The sequence below is a fragment of the Clinocottus analis genome, unplaced genomic scaffold (genome assembly GCF_023055335.1).
Source record: "Clinocottus analis isolate CAN_PGR_092001 unplaced genomic scaffold, fCliAna1.0.p SCAF_4, whole genome shotgun sequence".
NCBI lineage: Eukaryota > Metazoa > Chordata > Actinopteri > Perciformes > Cottidae > Clinocottus > Clinocottus analis.
In genome coordinates, this window is record NW_027176153.1 from 13,335,478 (window position 1) to 13,350,821 (window position 15,344).

Below are 15,344 nucleotides of genomic sequence, written 5' to 3' on the forward strand. Positions count from 1 at the left end.
TTTCGCCTGGGCTTATTACTTTTGAGGTCTACAGCAAAGCACAAGAACTGTAACGAAAATAAGCATTCCTACAGCCAATGCTTTTAGGCCATGTTGTGTATCTGATTATGGAAAATGGCAATCACAACAGCCACGGGAACCTGATTAATAGGTCACCACCTCCTGCTTGAGTCCCAGAAATGTTAAGCAGCACAAGGGATTGAGCTTTAAAGTGAGAGAGAGAAAAGGAAAGTCAGTGAAAATTGAACAGTCAGTGATCTGTGACTAACAAAGGTCTGGCATTGATGGGCTCACACTTATACACTTATAGGCAAACATAACATATCACATAATTATTTAGAATATGAATATGACAACGCTGAGATGAGATGAGGCTATTTTCACGCCTAATTTCTAAATATCATCCAAGCAGCAAGAGCTTGGGAGGCAGAGAAGGGTATGTCTACATAACAGCGTAAATCTAATCACCAAGATAAACAGCATTTGACAAATGTCATCATCTTCCACTGTGGCAAAGAGCAGTGTCATTGTCTGGGTCCGCCCTGAGGCCCTAACTGATGGGACTATTCATCAGGACAACGATGAACGATGGGGTTTCACAAGATACACGGTGCAAGAGGGAGAGGGGGGACAGGAGTTACCTGCGCTTCATCTGAGGACTGATGGGCCAATGTGAGAGGTTTTAAATTAATGTTTAAAGCACGTCTGCTAAGAGAAACCTGCTGCAATAAATGATAGCATTGTGGTGGAGATGCGTGAGCAGACCGTGGAGGGGAGTGGGGGGCAAACAAGAGGCTCCATTGAGGATGCTTGGTTGGAGTGGCTGAGGTCTGAAACCAATGACCAAGAAATAACAGTCCAAATCCCAGGGACAATATTTGTTGAGCTCCACTCTCTCCAGAGATGGATGACTTTGCCCAATGCACTTCCCCGGGAGCCTGCGCACCTTTCATCTGAGCCGTGCACATGAACTAATTAACAGATGTTGGTAACGAGTTATGAACAAATGATAATGTATCAGGCTTCTAATCAAACCTGACATTTAATTTGCTGCCCTGCTTCCTCGTTATCAATTACCATGTTCATTGAAGATAATTGACAACAGTTTGCACTGGGATACAGGAGGCTTGTCTTTAACAGCTTCTTTAAAAAGCCAAGCGCTGCTGTGGTGTTTCTAGGGGCAACGACGACCATATGTTTAATATTAGAGGGAATCTGTTCCAGTGGAGTGCTCCGAAAGCTGGGAAAATTGGATTAAATTGGCTAATGGCATGTTTAAAACCTACATAAAATGAATGTGAATGGAAGATATTACAGCACCCAGGCATTGAGACTTGTGGTGTTAGACTCTCTCGGGTGTTTTTGCTCTGTGTGTAAACTTGGGGTTTCTGTCAAAGTCAAAAAATGATGACAAAACCGCACACTGTTGGTCAATACTGTTATTAGAAACCGCACGTTTGATATCCCTTTCATTACAGCGTGGGACACACATGTGCCCAAGTAACTCCTTACTTTCACACATATTTCATTCAACCAACCCTGAAACATATGCAGTGAATGTAGCTGTGAAAAAAATCTTGACAATTTTCACTATTAAAAGATTTTAAAAGGTTTTCATCACAGCACTGGTGTGGAATCATTATAGTCTCGTAGGTGGCCTTGTGCCACATTCGATATTGTCGGATTATGCTTACCTTCTCTGACTTTAGCCAACACTCATGGTTAAAGCAGCAGAACATTACTGTCACCGTGAGAACAATGGAAAGTACATTAGTTAAATCATGCAGGAAACAACTCTATCACTCGTTATCTTACTCTCTCTCTTTCGCCCTCTGTCTCACACCATTGGCCCGGTGTGACTACTGTCTCCTGGCAGTCCCAGGGAGTTTCTGTCCTATCAGTTTGGTACCAGTCACCTTACGGGCCAAGCATCAAGATAAAAAAGCACCTTTCTGTAGAAGGCAAACAGATCAGACAAGTTCCAAGCTGCACCTTGAATGCCCTATAGGGATATCTTGCAGCATAAGAACTTGGCCATCTGCCCGCCTCAGGCGAAACACAAAAGGCGAGCAAACACTTCAGGAGGCGAGAGGTGGGTCAGGACAGATAAGTGTCAGGGTGTGCCAGGACTTCTTCTCCCTGAAGTTTGGAGAAAAGGACGCTGAGCTTAGCTCAGCGATTAGGTGGAGAACAAAAGAAGCATCACGTCAGTGCGGAAAAGCGAGCTGTCAAGCCGGAGATTTAGAGCCTGACGGAGTGTGAGGGAGATTCATGATGCCATGGCCGGATGGGTATCTGTCACGTAGGACTTTGGCGACATGAGTGTTCCGCCAGACGTCTTAGCCTATCGCTGAGTCAACAACGAGGTAAACAGAAGAACTCGCATACCTTTTGCCTCTATCCACACATCACAGGGTGAAAGATACTGATATGGAAAATCACCCCACAAAAAGTAAACAGTAAACGGATGACGGACACAGAAAAATAAGTTTACCTGGCAACAAAGTCATGCCAAGGTCCACTGCTGCAAAGAAACAATTGTGGCTTCAGGGCTGACACAGACCCGATGATACATGTTTTTGTGTGTGTGAAAGCATTTGTATTGACCTTGTCAAAAGAGTCTACATCAATGCACATCCCGAAAATCAGAATGCACAATATGCCCTTCATATATCCTCCTTATCATACCTCAGAATATACCATGATACCCTGGAGGCATCATGCTGAGTAACATTTATATTCTATAAAGAGACTGTGGCAGGACACCAACATTGATAATTGCAGTTAAACAGCCAGTAGATGGTCTAAAACTGACAAGTGATTATGTCTTCTCACAGTTGATGAGGTTGTGTGGCAACACCTGATGTGCATTGACTTTCAAGCAAGAACGGTGAGATAGCAAACACATTCAAGCTGGAGAACAAAAAGATAGTGAGAAAAGACAAAGCTAACAGGTGCTGGAGGAGTGTCAAAAGCCATGATTCAGAGGTGCAAAGACACGCCCAGTGGTCACACGGCCAGGAAAAGTGAGAGTAAACACCATTAATATCGCTTCCAGAGGGCTTAGTCACACCGTTTGTTTGCTTCGAGAATGTTCTGAATACAGGTATAACTGAGAGGACTTGAGTTGTGCCTCTAAAGATCAACGTCAAAGTGGTGAACTGTGGAAAGGATCTAATGTGGCTGAAGAGATCAAAGCTGTAACTTTGCAGTTCATTCCTATTAACATGCGCCGCTTCCTCCAAACACATCCACCGATGTGTCGCCCTCTCTGCTGCCATCTGAACACCCGAGGGAGTTCGATCAGTGAGTCCATTCAATGCCAGTCAGTGCGCAGAGCACAATACCTCCAGCCATTGTATGGGGACATGTCTCTATCAATAGGCAAGTCAGGCCAATCTACCGGCCAGATAATAACAGCAGTCAGTCTGACAGCAGATCCCCACACCGGACTCTCTGAGGGCCGTGCCTCACTCTGCTCAGGCCTTCCTATCCTGAGGCTAAATTTGGCAGCCCTACACACACACAGACACACACACACACACACACACTAGACCGGGGGCCCTGGCGTTCTATCATGTTGTGCTAAAGGGGGAGCATAATGGTTTTTAAATGGATGACTCGGTGCTGGCCCAGAGAGGGAGTCTGAGACAGAAGAGAATGGCCATGGCCCGCAGCAAAGCAGCTCTTAGATTGAGCTGTCCGTCTTGCTGAAATGAGTCTGAGTTAACACCTCTTCCAGTCCCCAGCGCCCCGGGACAGACAATAGTAGGCTTCCTCTCTGCCTTCCTCTTTCTTCTTTCTCTCAGTGCTACTCTTTCACTCTCTCTTTCTATTACTCTCTCCACCAGTCTACACCTTCCACTCAGATATCCAGAAAGCACTACAGCGTCCGCCGTGTGATTGTTAGAGGGGCTTGGCTGCGCTGTAGACCGCGGTGCTCACGAAGCCAACATAAGGAGTTATTGCCAGTCTTAGTAAAAAAGGATCCAGAAAAATGCAGTCAATGTAGTTAAACTGTTTTGGATTTGAGCGTACTACTGCAGATGGCATATATCATTTCAACAACATTTCATGTTTTTAAGGATTACAGGGATGCGTTTACAGAATGGTCTGTATACTCTGATTTTAAGACTCTTAAATCAACTTAAGATGAAGTGGTCATCAAAAGGGAAATAAGGATGTTTGACTTTTTAGGGGCAGGAAGACAAAGCTTTCAAGCCTACATCAGCGATATTGCATAATGCAATTATAAAGTGGAAGCACAGTTACACTAATCATTCTGATAACTACATGCAGCACTTAATCCAGTTTTGTCAAAATGTGTGCGGCCTATGATCACATTTACACCAGAGATCTCACATGACATCACTTATTATCTCTCATAACACATCCCCTGTTTTGGCAGCGGACTGCTGTAATTCACACACACATTCACATGATTTCCATGAAGAGCATTAGACTCCTCCAGGGTTTCTGACGCTGTGAGAAATATGTGTTTTGCATCCTCTTTTCATGCTCTATCCATTCCCATTAATCCTTGTTTTTCTCTGGTTTCTTTCAACATCTTTCTTCACTCAGTATTACTTCTGTCTGTCTATTTGTCTAAGACCAGAGGCAGTAGATGAGTAGAGGGGTCAATGCTGAAAGGGGGTGTACGGTACTCCTAGGGGAGTCTGTTGATGGCTATCAACAGTCTGACTGTTATGGCTATCTGTGATAAGAGTCTGGGAGAGGAGAGCCCCTGAAGTCTTCCAGCCCCAAACCAGACAGGATATCTTAAAAAAATACTACAGCTATACCCCGAGTGAGCCCTCCAACAACCATTCAAGAGGAGGAGGGGGAAAAAGACAGATCAATTCCCCTTTGACATATGTGGAGGCAAAGGCAAAATATTTTCCCTTCAGGATAAACACAAGTGACCTAAGGCTAACAGAAACATGCTAATTGTTCTGAGAAAATTGCTCTCAAACTAATTTCCAAATTGTCACCAAAAGACAAAAATGTGTCAAAAGCAGAGGTATATAATCTGGACTGTGTTCATGTATTGAACCTTACTAGGTGGTTTATTTAAACTCAATGTTAAAGTTACCAAAAAACGAGACATCTTAAAACAAAATGCTGAATTCCTTTTTAGGCGTGTATGTGCCAGGACATTTCTGAGAGCACATGCATCTCTTTAGAGCTAAAGGTGGCCTTTTTTTCTTACGAGCCAGAGAGCTAAAGCATAGCTGATGAATATGCATTAGCCCAAGCGTCTGGGGAGAAAAGAGGAAGGAGGAGGAAAACTGAGAGAAAACATGAGAGCTACGGGAATTGTAGCTTTTGGAGAGGTGCCCTTTGCACCCCGAATGGCTAGCCATAATATGAACTTTAAAAAGGAAAATGTTCAGCCTGGCACGCTGCCACATAGCGTGTGACTATGTGCTCTAATCGCCCGCATGCTCCTACAACTGTTGGGAAGAAAACAGGGTGAAAAGAGACATGAAGGCTCTTGTGGAAACCACCAGGAGTTCTTCACATAAGAGCCATTAAGAGATTTCTTTAAAATCCTATCAATGAGAGATTCATAACTATCTTTTTTTAGAGAAAATACATTTTGTTTATTTATACAAAATATATATATATTTTTCCCCTCAAGAAAAAAAAAGAAAAGAAAGCCACATGATTTGATAACGACTAACAGTTTCAATTGTAAATGTCCTTTTTGTTCTAAAGTTATACTCTCCAGTATCTTCAAAAAATGTTTTCTTTTCCTGTTCAACCTATTGATAGCAAGAATATTAAAAAAAAGTGTTACAATCTGGTTTTATGAACTAATTTCTGCTTCTATGATACTAGTTTTGCTCAGTCAACCCAGTCCAACAGATCAGTAGCAGGCATCTGTGTTGGTGATTACAACACAAGTTCTTTCTCTCTACAAGTAAACGTAATCATGTGGTCGCATCAATTTATGTTGCAAATCACGCTAACATTGAATATAAATTATTTGACTACAAGGCCTCAATTGTGTAGAATCCTCTAATTACTTAGTCACCAGAAATTATAGTAAAAAAAAAAAAGGATTGCATGCCCCGTTAGTCTAAAATTGTTTGAACTTGTAAGTGTGTACATCAGCTGGTGGTGTCCAGTTCAAGCACATCATGCCCTTTCCAAAATGGTGTTCCAATGATTAACTTGTCAAAGTCTCTATTCTTTAGTACAAAAAATGTAATATTAGACTCCGTGAATGACCGGCCCCTTAAAAAGTTACTCTAAAGAGTCAAGGAGTCAGTGAAATGAGAAGCAGGCCAGTATATTTCATCTCTGATTAGGCACAGGGAACGGGAGACAGAGATCAGGAGTTTCTTTTTTTTTTCCTTCTTTTTAATGAGCTTACTGAAGCAACTTCAATATCCTCTAATGTCATGTTGAAATGAAAATTAATAGTTCAATATGCCGCCACCGCATTGGGCCATGCTTCTTCCATTTCCATATCGGGTGGCGTGACCAAATGAGTGCGCTCGCTCGGACCGACGCCCAGAAAAGCTGATACCTCCACTAATCAGGCAGATTTTTCCATCTAACATTGCTGTGCTGCTGAAATTCTGGACGAGTGTGATTTGTATGTGTATGTTTGTATGTGTGTGTATGTGTGTGTGTGTGTGTGTGTGTGTGTGTGTGTGTGTGTATGTGGAGGCTAAAAAGATGAGGTTCCATCACACATAGGGTGCAAATTGTATGGGCATAGTTGCCGATGATGAAATCGCCTGTGGATAAAGGCTGGAAATGTGAACGAAAGAAGAGCGGCTCGTTCATTCACTTACCCTCTTCAGTGTTGCGTCATTGTTTTGCTCACTCTTTTCATCTCACATCTTTTTGTACATTTGTTTAAGCCACAAGTAGGCAAAAGAGATAGACATTTAAATGAAAAGAGATAAAAGAACTTTTAACAACCCCAAACAAAGTACCCTGTGAGAAGCCCTGCTGGTTCCTACCTCCCATCCAAAGGAGCTGTCTTTGCCCGAGGCCTCGTGATGCAGCGTGCTGTGCAGACCAAACCGCTCGCCAGCGCCAATGCAGGTCTTTGCCCAGACGCCCAGGCCGGCACCGGGCACCGAGGACTCACGCAGCTCCAGGTCGCCGGGAATGGGAATGTCATCAGGAATGTAGACGGGTGCCTCGTAGGGAGAGCCCTCCTTGGGTGTGGTGAAGTCCTGGTCATTGCTGCTGCTGTTGCTGTTGTTGTGCAGGTGGTGGTGGTGGTGGGTGGAGTAGATGTGGGGGTGCAGCAGGTGGTGGTGGTTGTTGTTTGGATGGGAAGGAGTTGGTGAGGGCAGGGGGGACATGTTGACGACACCGTCGTCTGTGTCGTCTTCTGGGCTGTCGGCACCGCCTCCGCTTGCTAAACCCGGGAGGTCGGCCTCTGTGTTGTACATGCTGTCCACTGGTTCACTGTCATCTATTAGAGATAACACACAGAGAGAGGCAATTGTTGTTAGGCATGCAGAGCAGGTATAACACAACACAATTCCTTAGGAGATTACACCATGGATTTTACCGTCAGCATGTTAGGAAATAAAAAAGCTCTGCTTTACCCAACCCAATTAATACTATTGAACTCAGAACATGGAATACAAAGACATATCTCCGTCCTAGGCAGACACTACAGTATGCACATATTGACTTTCTTGACCTTAAAATACTAAATTAATTTGAAATCAACCCTCTTGGGGGTCCTCAGACAAGAATAGCTATGGCCTCCAGCTACAAAATGCAGAGTTCACATATTTTTCAGACAATACGAGAGAAGAGCCAAACAGACCAATTTTTAAAAGCTTTAGGAAAGCCAAGTCGTTGATGGGAAAAGTTCTCAATTCCATCACAGTCTAAGTCCACGTTTCTCTGCCAAGACTCATCTTACCAATAATTTACCAATAATAACCTTGTCACCTCGCATTACTGTCCCATCCAGAGATCAACAACATGATAGTCCATTCCAACATGCAAGAACATTATGTAAAGCACTACAAGTTTGTGTGTGTGTGTGTGTGTGTGTGTGTGTGTGTGTGTGTGTGTGTGTGTGTGTGTGTGTGTGTGTGTGTGTGTGTGTTAATGTATGTCACTATGCATAACACTGGGCTTTAAGTTTCATCCCATTTGTGCAATTGAAGGTTTTTTTCGTAGTCAGTGAAGGTTTGGAAATGAGCAGATACATCTCAGTGAGCTCTTTACTGTTTGGGGTATGTGGGATTTACATCAGCACTTTGTTGATCATATCTCTCTTTGTATATCAGTGCTGAAACGATACCTGGGATTTTGTATCAATACTGAGACAATATTTTTTTTAATCATATTATTTGTTGCACGAAAGCAATTTCTTTTCTATAACAAAAGAAGCTGAACTTCTTAAACAGTCAATAGAAGCAACAGTACAGTCAGTTTTCCATATCACCAGTCAGTACCAACAAAGCACAGAAGAACACACAGTCCTAGTCGGTGAGTATTTGTTTGTGTGTGTGTTAGCCTCAGCACGTCTATGTGTGTGTCCCTCTTTTCCTCTCTGGACTGATCCTGGTGTCTTTAGTCAAAGCACCACTACAGTTGTACTATCTAAACACAGGGACTGGCAATCAGCAGGCTAACTAGGCCCAAAATTACAGGAGGGGTGGTTCCAATCAGGCTTTCTCTGTCCGTTAGCCTCCGTCCAGCCTGCTGCAAAGCCGGCCACCGCTTCCCAGAGTTCTAAAATGGGCTTGTTAGTGTATTGAAAGTTCATTCGGTCACAATAAACGTGTGTGGGTCGCATTTTAATAAAATAGCTATTATACATTACTAAGAAGTTGATCTGAAAACCACAATTAATATGTAATTTCTACACAATTTCTCTGTATATGCTTAATAAGGTGAGGCGGAAGCACTGAGGCTCATAAACTGCAGAAAGATTGAACAAGTGGGTCAAGAAACAAATATAGCAAATTTTGCTCGTGAAATTCAACATGAGCACATTCGCCGTACAGTGCATCGTTTTTTTAGTTCTGATAAATATTTGGGTTTCTGCCCAGTGACAGATGTGGACTGTGAAAGCTGTTAAAATCAACTGACATGTACGCTTTAAATGTGAAATGTGAAACTATGAAAGCATGTGACAAGGGCTTTTCAGTGCCTGGCAGACCTGCAGCATGTCCATGCAGATCCGGGAAACTTATCATATAAAGCTGCCGCAGTAAAATCCAGCCTTTTATGACTGATTCTGCGTCATCCAGTGATTTGGGCTGGAAAAGAACCCATTTTTTAATGATCACTGCTTCATAGGGGCTCAGAACAAGCGCGTAATTAAGCATTGGAACAAGTGAGCCAGCAGTAGCTTCCACTTTTCACAGATCAATTAAAGTTTTATAACTCAGCCCTATCTGCTGCTCCCTCCGCACAATCAAAAGTGTTTTCAGGCTGTTAAACACTCTTTTTTTTCCGACTCACTTTCCCTCTTCACTCCACCACTCTCACACTTGACCCATTGAAAGCAATTTTGACAAGCAGAAAGACAGCCTTGGAAAATCTATTAAATACTGTTTGGCTCTGAGAGCCTGTGCACAAAAAAAAATGCACAGATAGCTATGTTGAATAATTGAGAAACAAGGAGAAAGAGAGAAAATAACTTTTAATTGTAATGAACAAAACGTCTTGTGTGAGACACATGAAGCAGTAAAGCGAGCTAGAAATAGCCAACACCGTGTGATATTAAACACGTTCAACTCTCATTTGTAACTTAGCTAATTCATAAAAAAAAATTCAAAAGAAAAAACTGGAACATTTTCAGATCACTCGCCACAAGACACAAGCTTTCTCTCACTCTCTCTCTCTTTTTCTTTCTCTGTCTCTCTCTCTCCCTCTTCCCCTCTTTTTTTAAGACAAATTGACAATGTTCAAGCAGTGGCCAAAAAAGTGGTAGTAATAATGGGGGCGAGGAAGAAGACGAAGAGTCCAAAAACTGACGCCTGAGCTGCTTTTAAACAGCTCTGTTAGCTATGGGTCTCAGAAGACACAGACAGAGATGTTAGGTTCGGGTCCCCGAGGGCTTCTTAAAAAACACCCGGGCCAGATAGTGCCTTCCTCTCCCCGGCGCCGTATGTTGTTCTTTCTCGCTCTGGTCTTCTCGCCATCCCTTTCTCTTTTACGGGGAGCTATTTATCCTGATTACATCAGGGGTCAATCATTAATTCGCACCTTGGGGGTCCCGGTGCTGGCTGCGGCTACAATGGGCTGCTTGTTCAGCGGCTGTTATTCCAGTGGAAAACTACGCTGCTCTGCCTGAGAGCAGGGCCCAGGCCACATGAAGGTATCCCATTTATTTGATGAATTGTAAATACGTGCCATAAACGGAGCTCTTTGCTTTGTACCGGCTTGCAATAACAACGATTTTAGGGCACGTATGAACACAGATGCAGGCTATCGCACAAACACGCATCTTTTTGCAACTGCAGGAGCTGTGACTGAACTCTAAACACATGTGCGAGAGATGGCGCGGTCGGTAATAAAGATTATATCTCATAATTACTGCATGTCCCATTGAAATTACAAGATATGACATAGATATGACATTTATAGACACCAACCTCTAAAATGCACATTTAACTATGTCAAATATTTCACGAGGCAACCGCATAACACAGGCCATTAAAATAAATCATACTATTTCTCTCAAGACATAAAAAAATAGAGGAAAAAAAAAAGAAATGAAACGCTGATAACATTGTAATCAACGTTGCCATGGCAAAATAACTTGACACAGTTCTGAAAATCAGGGGTTTAATCGGAGGGCCTTACAACAGGCAAATTGTTCTGTGGTTGTGTTTAATCAGAGCACTCTCGACTTAAATGCAGAAAGATAAAGATCTAGAGTCATTTTCTGCCGTCTGCCTGGACGCACACAAACACATGTGCCTTGTGGCACTTAGTCTGAGCCATATTGTTGACTTGGTCGGGGTAGAAAGGAACAGCAGCGACTGCATGCAGGAATCCGTGGAGAGAGCCTATAAATACTGTCTCAAATAAGGATCAACACATTTCTTGCAGAATAAGCAACCATGCCTTCACAGAGGGAAAAATGGAATCTTTGTCAAACTTTCGACAAAGATGCATTGTCACTCGTACACAGGGATGCACACCGCGTCGAAGCACTGCCGACAGCAGGCGACAACGATAGCCAACAATAGCTGGAGCGTTTAGAGCCAGGTGTAGAGAGCGAGCAGCTCAGTGGAGCCATGGCTGTGGCTACGATAACAAGAAAAGAGAGCTGGAAATAGGACGTGTGTGTGCCAATGATGGCCATCATAAAGCACACACGTCCTATTTCTCTCACTGCCTTCCCCCTCCAACGCACACAGAGACTGTATCTTTGTCTGGCCGTAAATTGATCTGGTTCAATTCAAAAGGAAAGCCAGCCACTGATGAAAAGACAGTATCCAGGGAAAAGGCAAAACTATGCAAAATGCTGCACGGGCTCCAAATATGGGGAGGAAAGATTGTCTGGAGAAAGAAAAAAAGAAAAAAAAAGGTAGAGGGAGAATGTGTGGACCATGTCAGATATGAAAAATGGGTAGCTGGTTGAGCAATAAATGACCAAACATTTTGATGTGGGAACTCTGCACATGTGCACATATGTGCGTATAAGTATATGAGGGGGGCATTCAAACCCAGCGCTTAATCTGCTGTTTGTGCTGCTATATTGCGTCAATATGGTACCACTTAGCTTATTATTGGGCTACAGAGTGATATTGGTACCTGTTCCTCCGAATTAAGCAGGCCTTTGATGATTCCTACACACACACACACACACACACACACACACACACACACATACAAAAGGCTGAAACACCCTCTGCTAAAACAGGGGGGCGGGAGAGAGAGAGAGAGAGAGAGGCAGCTGTAAAAATCAAACGAGTGCAAATCAAAGGTAGAGTGGGCGAGAGACGAAAAACTGTACAATGGTGTATTTTTCCACGGTGGCACAGGGTTACTGTGTTGAAAATGACGTATGGAATGGAAGCATGTGACGAGGGAGCCAAAGGAGAGCGTTAAGGGGAGAAGGTGTGCGCGATTGTGCGTGTGGTAGGAAATAATGAGAGAGCACTTAGGGCACGGTCAGCTTCAATACCAGCGAGCACGCCACACTTCCCCTTGTAAAAAGCACCGGGGAACATTTTTAAGCAACAATTAAAACTACAACCTAACAAAACTACAACCGTCTGTTATTGTCTATTGTGTGAAGCGTCTTTGTGTACTATGAAAAGCGCTATATAAGTTGAAACTATTATTATAATTATTATTATTATTAACATGGCTTCTTCAGAGTGGGTAAAGAAGAAGCCATGTTAATAATAATAAAAAAAATTACAGGAACTTAGAAAGAGAGAAAGGATAAATGAGAGGGAGGTTTTTTTAAAAAAAGATTTCCCCACATGGTTGCACATGTTCTGCTGCTCTGTGTATTAATTGCACAATACCCATAACATGTTTTAACTGCAGTTATTGCTACATTAAAGTTTATGCTATTGTGAGTCACAGCTGACACCGCTTCTGCTTCTTATGTGTAGTAAAACTGTTTATTACTTTAAGTGCTAACATGACCAAAAATGACATGAAAACAAAACTGATTTTCATTTATTATCTCAGAACAAAGGTGGAAACACACACACTGTCGCTGGGACACCTTGTCTCTCATGCAGTTGCTTGTATAGTCTTCAGTGTGTGTGTGCGTGCCTTTGAACAATAATACAAACACAAAAACAACTATAATCACAATGCTTGTGAACATTTCAGGACTAAATTCGGTCACTGCAGCTCAATAAGGAACAGACTCGGGAATTTGTGTGTTTTTATACACGAGTGTGTGTAGTGCCGATACAACGCGGCTGATGTATTGATGTGGTATTTGTGCTGAGCAGCCTAAAGGCATTCTGTCTTCCAATAGCGCGTGTGTGTATGTTTATAAGTGTGTGTTTGTGTGTACACTGAAATCAAGCCTCCAGGCAAAGAGAAGACAGCAGGCAACCTCTTGCAGCTGAGAGCAGGTGTGTGTGTGTGTGTGTGTGTGTGTGTGTGTGTGTGTGTGTGTGTGTGTGTGTGTGTGTGTGTGTGTGGTGGCCCAGTGATCCCAAGGGGTCACGGGGCCCAGGCTGCTGCAGACATTTATTAACAGGGCAGATTAATAGCACTAGAGGAAAACATGTGCACAAACATGATAAATATTAATAATAATCAATATTGAGTTACATTTGCCAAATTGAGTCGCAAACATCCCCCAGGGGAGGGTCAAGCGAGGAGGGAGAGGGGCAGAAACTGGGAGGTTCAAGAGCTGGACGTAACATAAAGAAGAGAGGGACAAAAATAAGTGAATGGCAGGTGATATAAGAAAGTGAACATCATGAAAATAAGACAAGAAGAAACGTGCTTTAACGACATGAAACGTGATGATCAAGACCTAAACCTCCTTTACTGTGCCCACCTGCAGCAACTATTTTATACAGAAATAAACAAGAACATTTACCAAAGATAATTTAAAAAGGCATGAATACTACTGCAGATGACATAGCAAGTAAATGTTGTACATATTTCCCTATCTGGGAGACTCCCGGACATGAGGAACATTAGTGACAGCAGCAATGTGGTACAGACAAGTCAGTCAAATCTTCTCCATGTAACATGATTCATAAATCAATTTGATAGTCCTATTTCATATGGTAGCCTTTTGATGAGGCAACTCAGATTTATAAACACATCTGCCATGGAGAGCTAGATGTGTCCGTATCTGGAGAAGTGATGGAAATCAACACAAACCCTTTGGCCATAGTTTAGCTTTAAGACAACCGTACTTGAAGTCGAATGCGAGGTGTGTATAATTACGTTAAATTAATTGGTCAAGATTAAGTGCCCATACAAACATTAATGCTTTATAATGAGAAACAATGAAGATAATGGAACTGAAGTCTATTTAGGAACAAAGTATTTGCACTACTCCTCTGTGCCTCTTTCTTTTTCTGTCTTCGTCTGCGTGTATGGGTGTGTGTGTCTGTGTGTGTGTGTGTGTGTCTGTCCCTACACCCACTTCTGGTGCAAAGCTTCATTTAGCAAGCCACTCGGGAGGCCAGACAGCCAGCTCGGGGAGCACCAAGGCAGACAGCGTGCAGAACAAACCCATCCATTCTTATTAACCGGGGAGGAGAAAGGTTAGCTTGTGGGATTTTTCCTGTGCAGGCCAGTGTGCATTATGTGTAATGGAGACATCTTTTGTTTTAATGCAAGTCTATGGTATTAAATGTGGAGTAACATTTTCATTTTATTTAATAAAATTCACGACATCCAGTTGAGTTTCGTACTGTATGTATTGACCAGACAAGCTTCATACGCTTTCATTCATTTAACTGGAAAATAAACTAAACATTTTGATAATTCAAAACAATCACTACAAACATGTCCTTGCTATAATCGTGGGGTCTGATAATTCAATCAAATGTATTTTTCCACAGATAAAGAACAAGGAAAACCTGTTAAAAGCTTTACATAGTCAAAGCTTTCTCAAACTCAATTTTATTCTCACTGGAACAAATTAAGCATTTTACAAAGATAATCAATTGATCTTAAAATAGAATCAATTTTAGTTCAATATTTTCAGAAAAAGTCACAAATTTGAAATAATACAAATGTTTGATATTCTGGAAGACTTACTACGCGATGTAGATTTTTTTTTTATCACGCTTTAGTTACTCAAAATAATCCCTGCCCATGTGTATTGTGTTCAAACCTTACCTGAGTGACATATACATGTGTGTATGCATGTGTGTGTGGTGGCACACGTGGGTGTGTCTGCAACATCCTGGTCTTTCCTGGTTGCTACACAGCAGCTGTATGTCTGACGTTGCACTGGTGGGTGTTAGGAGCGGGGTGATGATATTCACCTCTGCCACTGGAAGCCCCGACACCCATACATCAGTATATTACTCTCCGGCCTCGCTCCGCTCCGCTCCTCTTTTCTTCTCGCCCACTCCCTCCAGTCATTAGCCAGTGAATTAACGACAATCTAACATGCTATTAATCACCCTGACAAAACTGTTAGCATTGCCTGGCTAGGCCGGCACAAGGAGGAGAAGGAGAAGGAGAGTGAGGTGGGTCATGGGAGACGACAGAGGGTGAGAAAGGATGGAAAGGTAGGGAAGAAAAAGATGAGGGGATGAGATAAAAAAAAAGGGAATACTGCAGAGGAGAGGAAGTGATCATGGATATGAAATGTCCTTGTGCACAAAGGTGTTTCATTCTGGATTTCTGCACTGTAATAGAACAGTTAAAAAAGCAAGAAAGCAAGTGAA

At 42.6% G+C, this 15,344-nt stretch overlaps 1 protein-coding gene across 8 annotated transcripts in view; it reads right to left on the minus strand.

The window, feature by feature from the left end:
- Positions 1–7,050, minus strand: part of prdm16 (PR domain containing 16) — a 115,164-nt gene extending 108,114 nt beyond the window's left edge. For 4 of the 8 annotated variants that reach the window (XM_068597784.1, XM_068597782.1, XM_068597783.1 and 1 more), the window contains exon 1: positions 6,978–7,039. The gene's annotated coding sequence lies outside the window, so the exon portion shown is untranslated. Of the gene's footprint in view, positions 1–6,977 lie in introns of all 8 variants that reach the window. The other 4 variants (XM_068597779.1, XM_068597777.1, XM_068597780.1 and 1 more) reach the window with 2 other exon arrangements.
- Between the last annotated feature and the right edge of the window lie 8,294 nt (positions 7,051–15,344).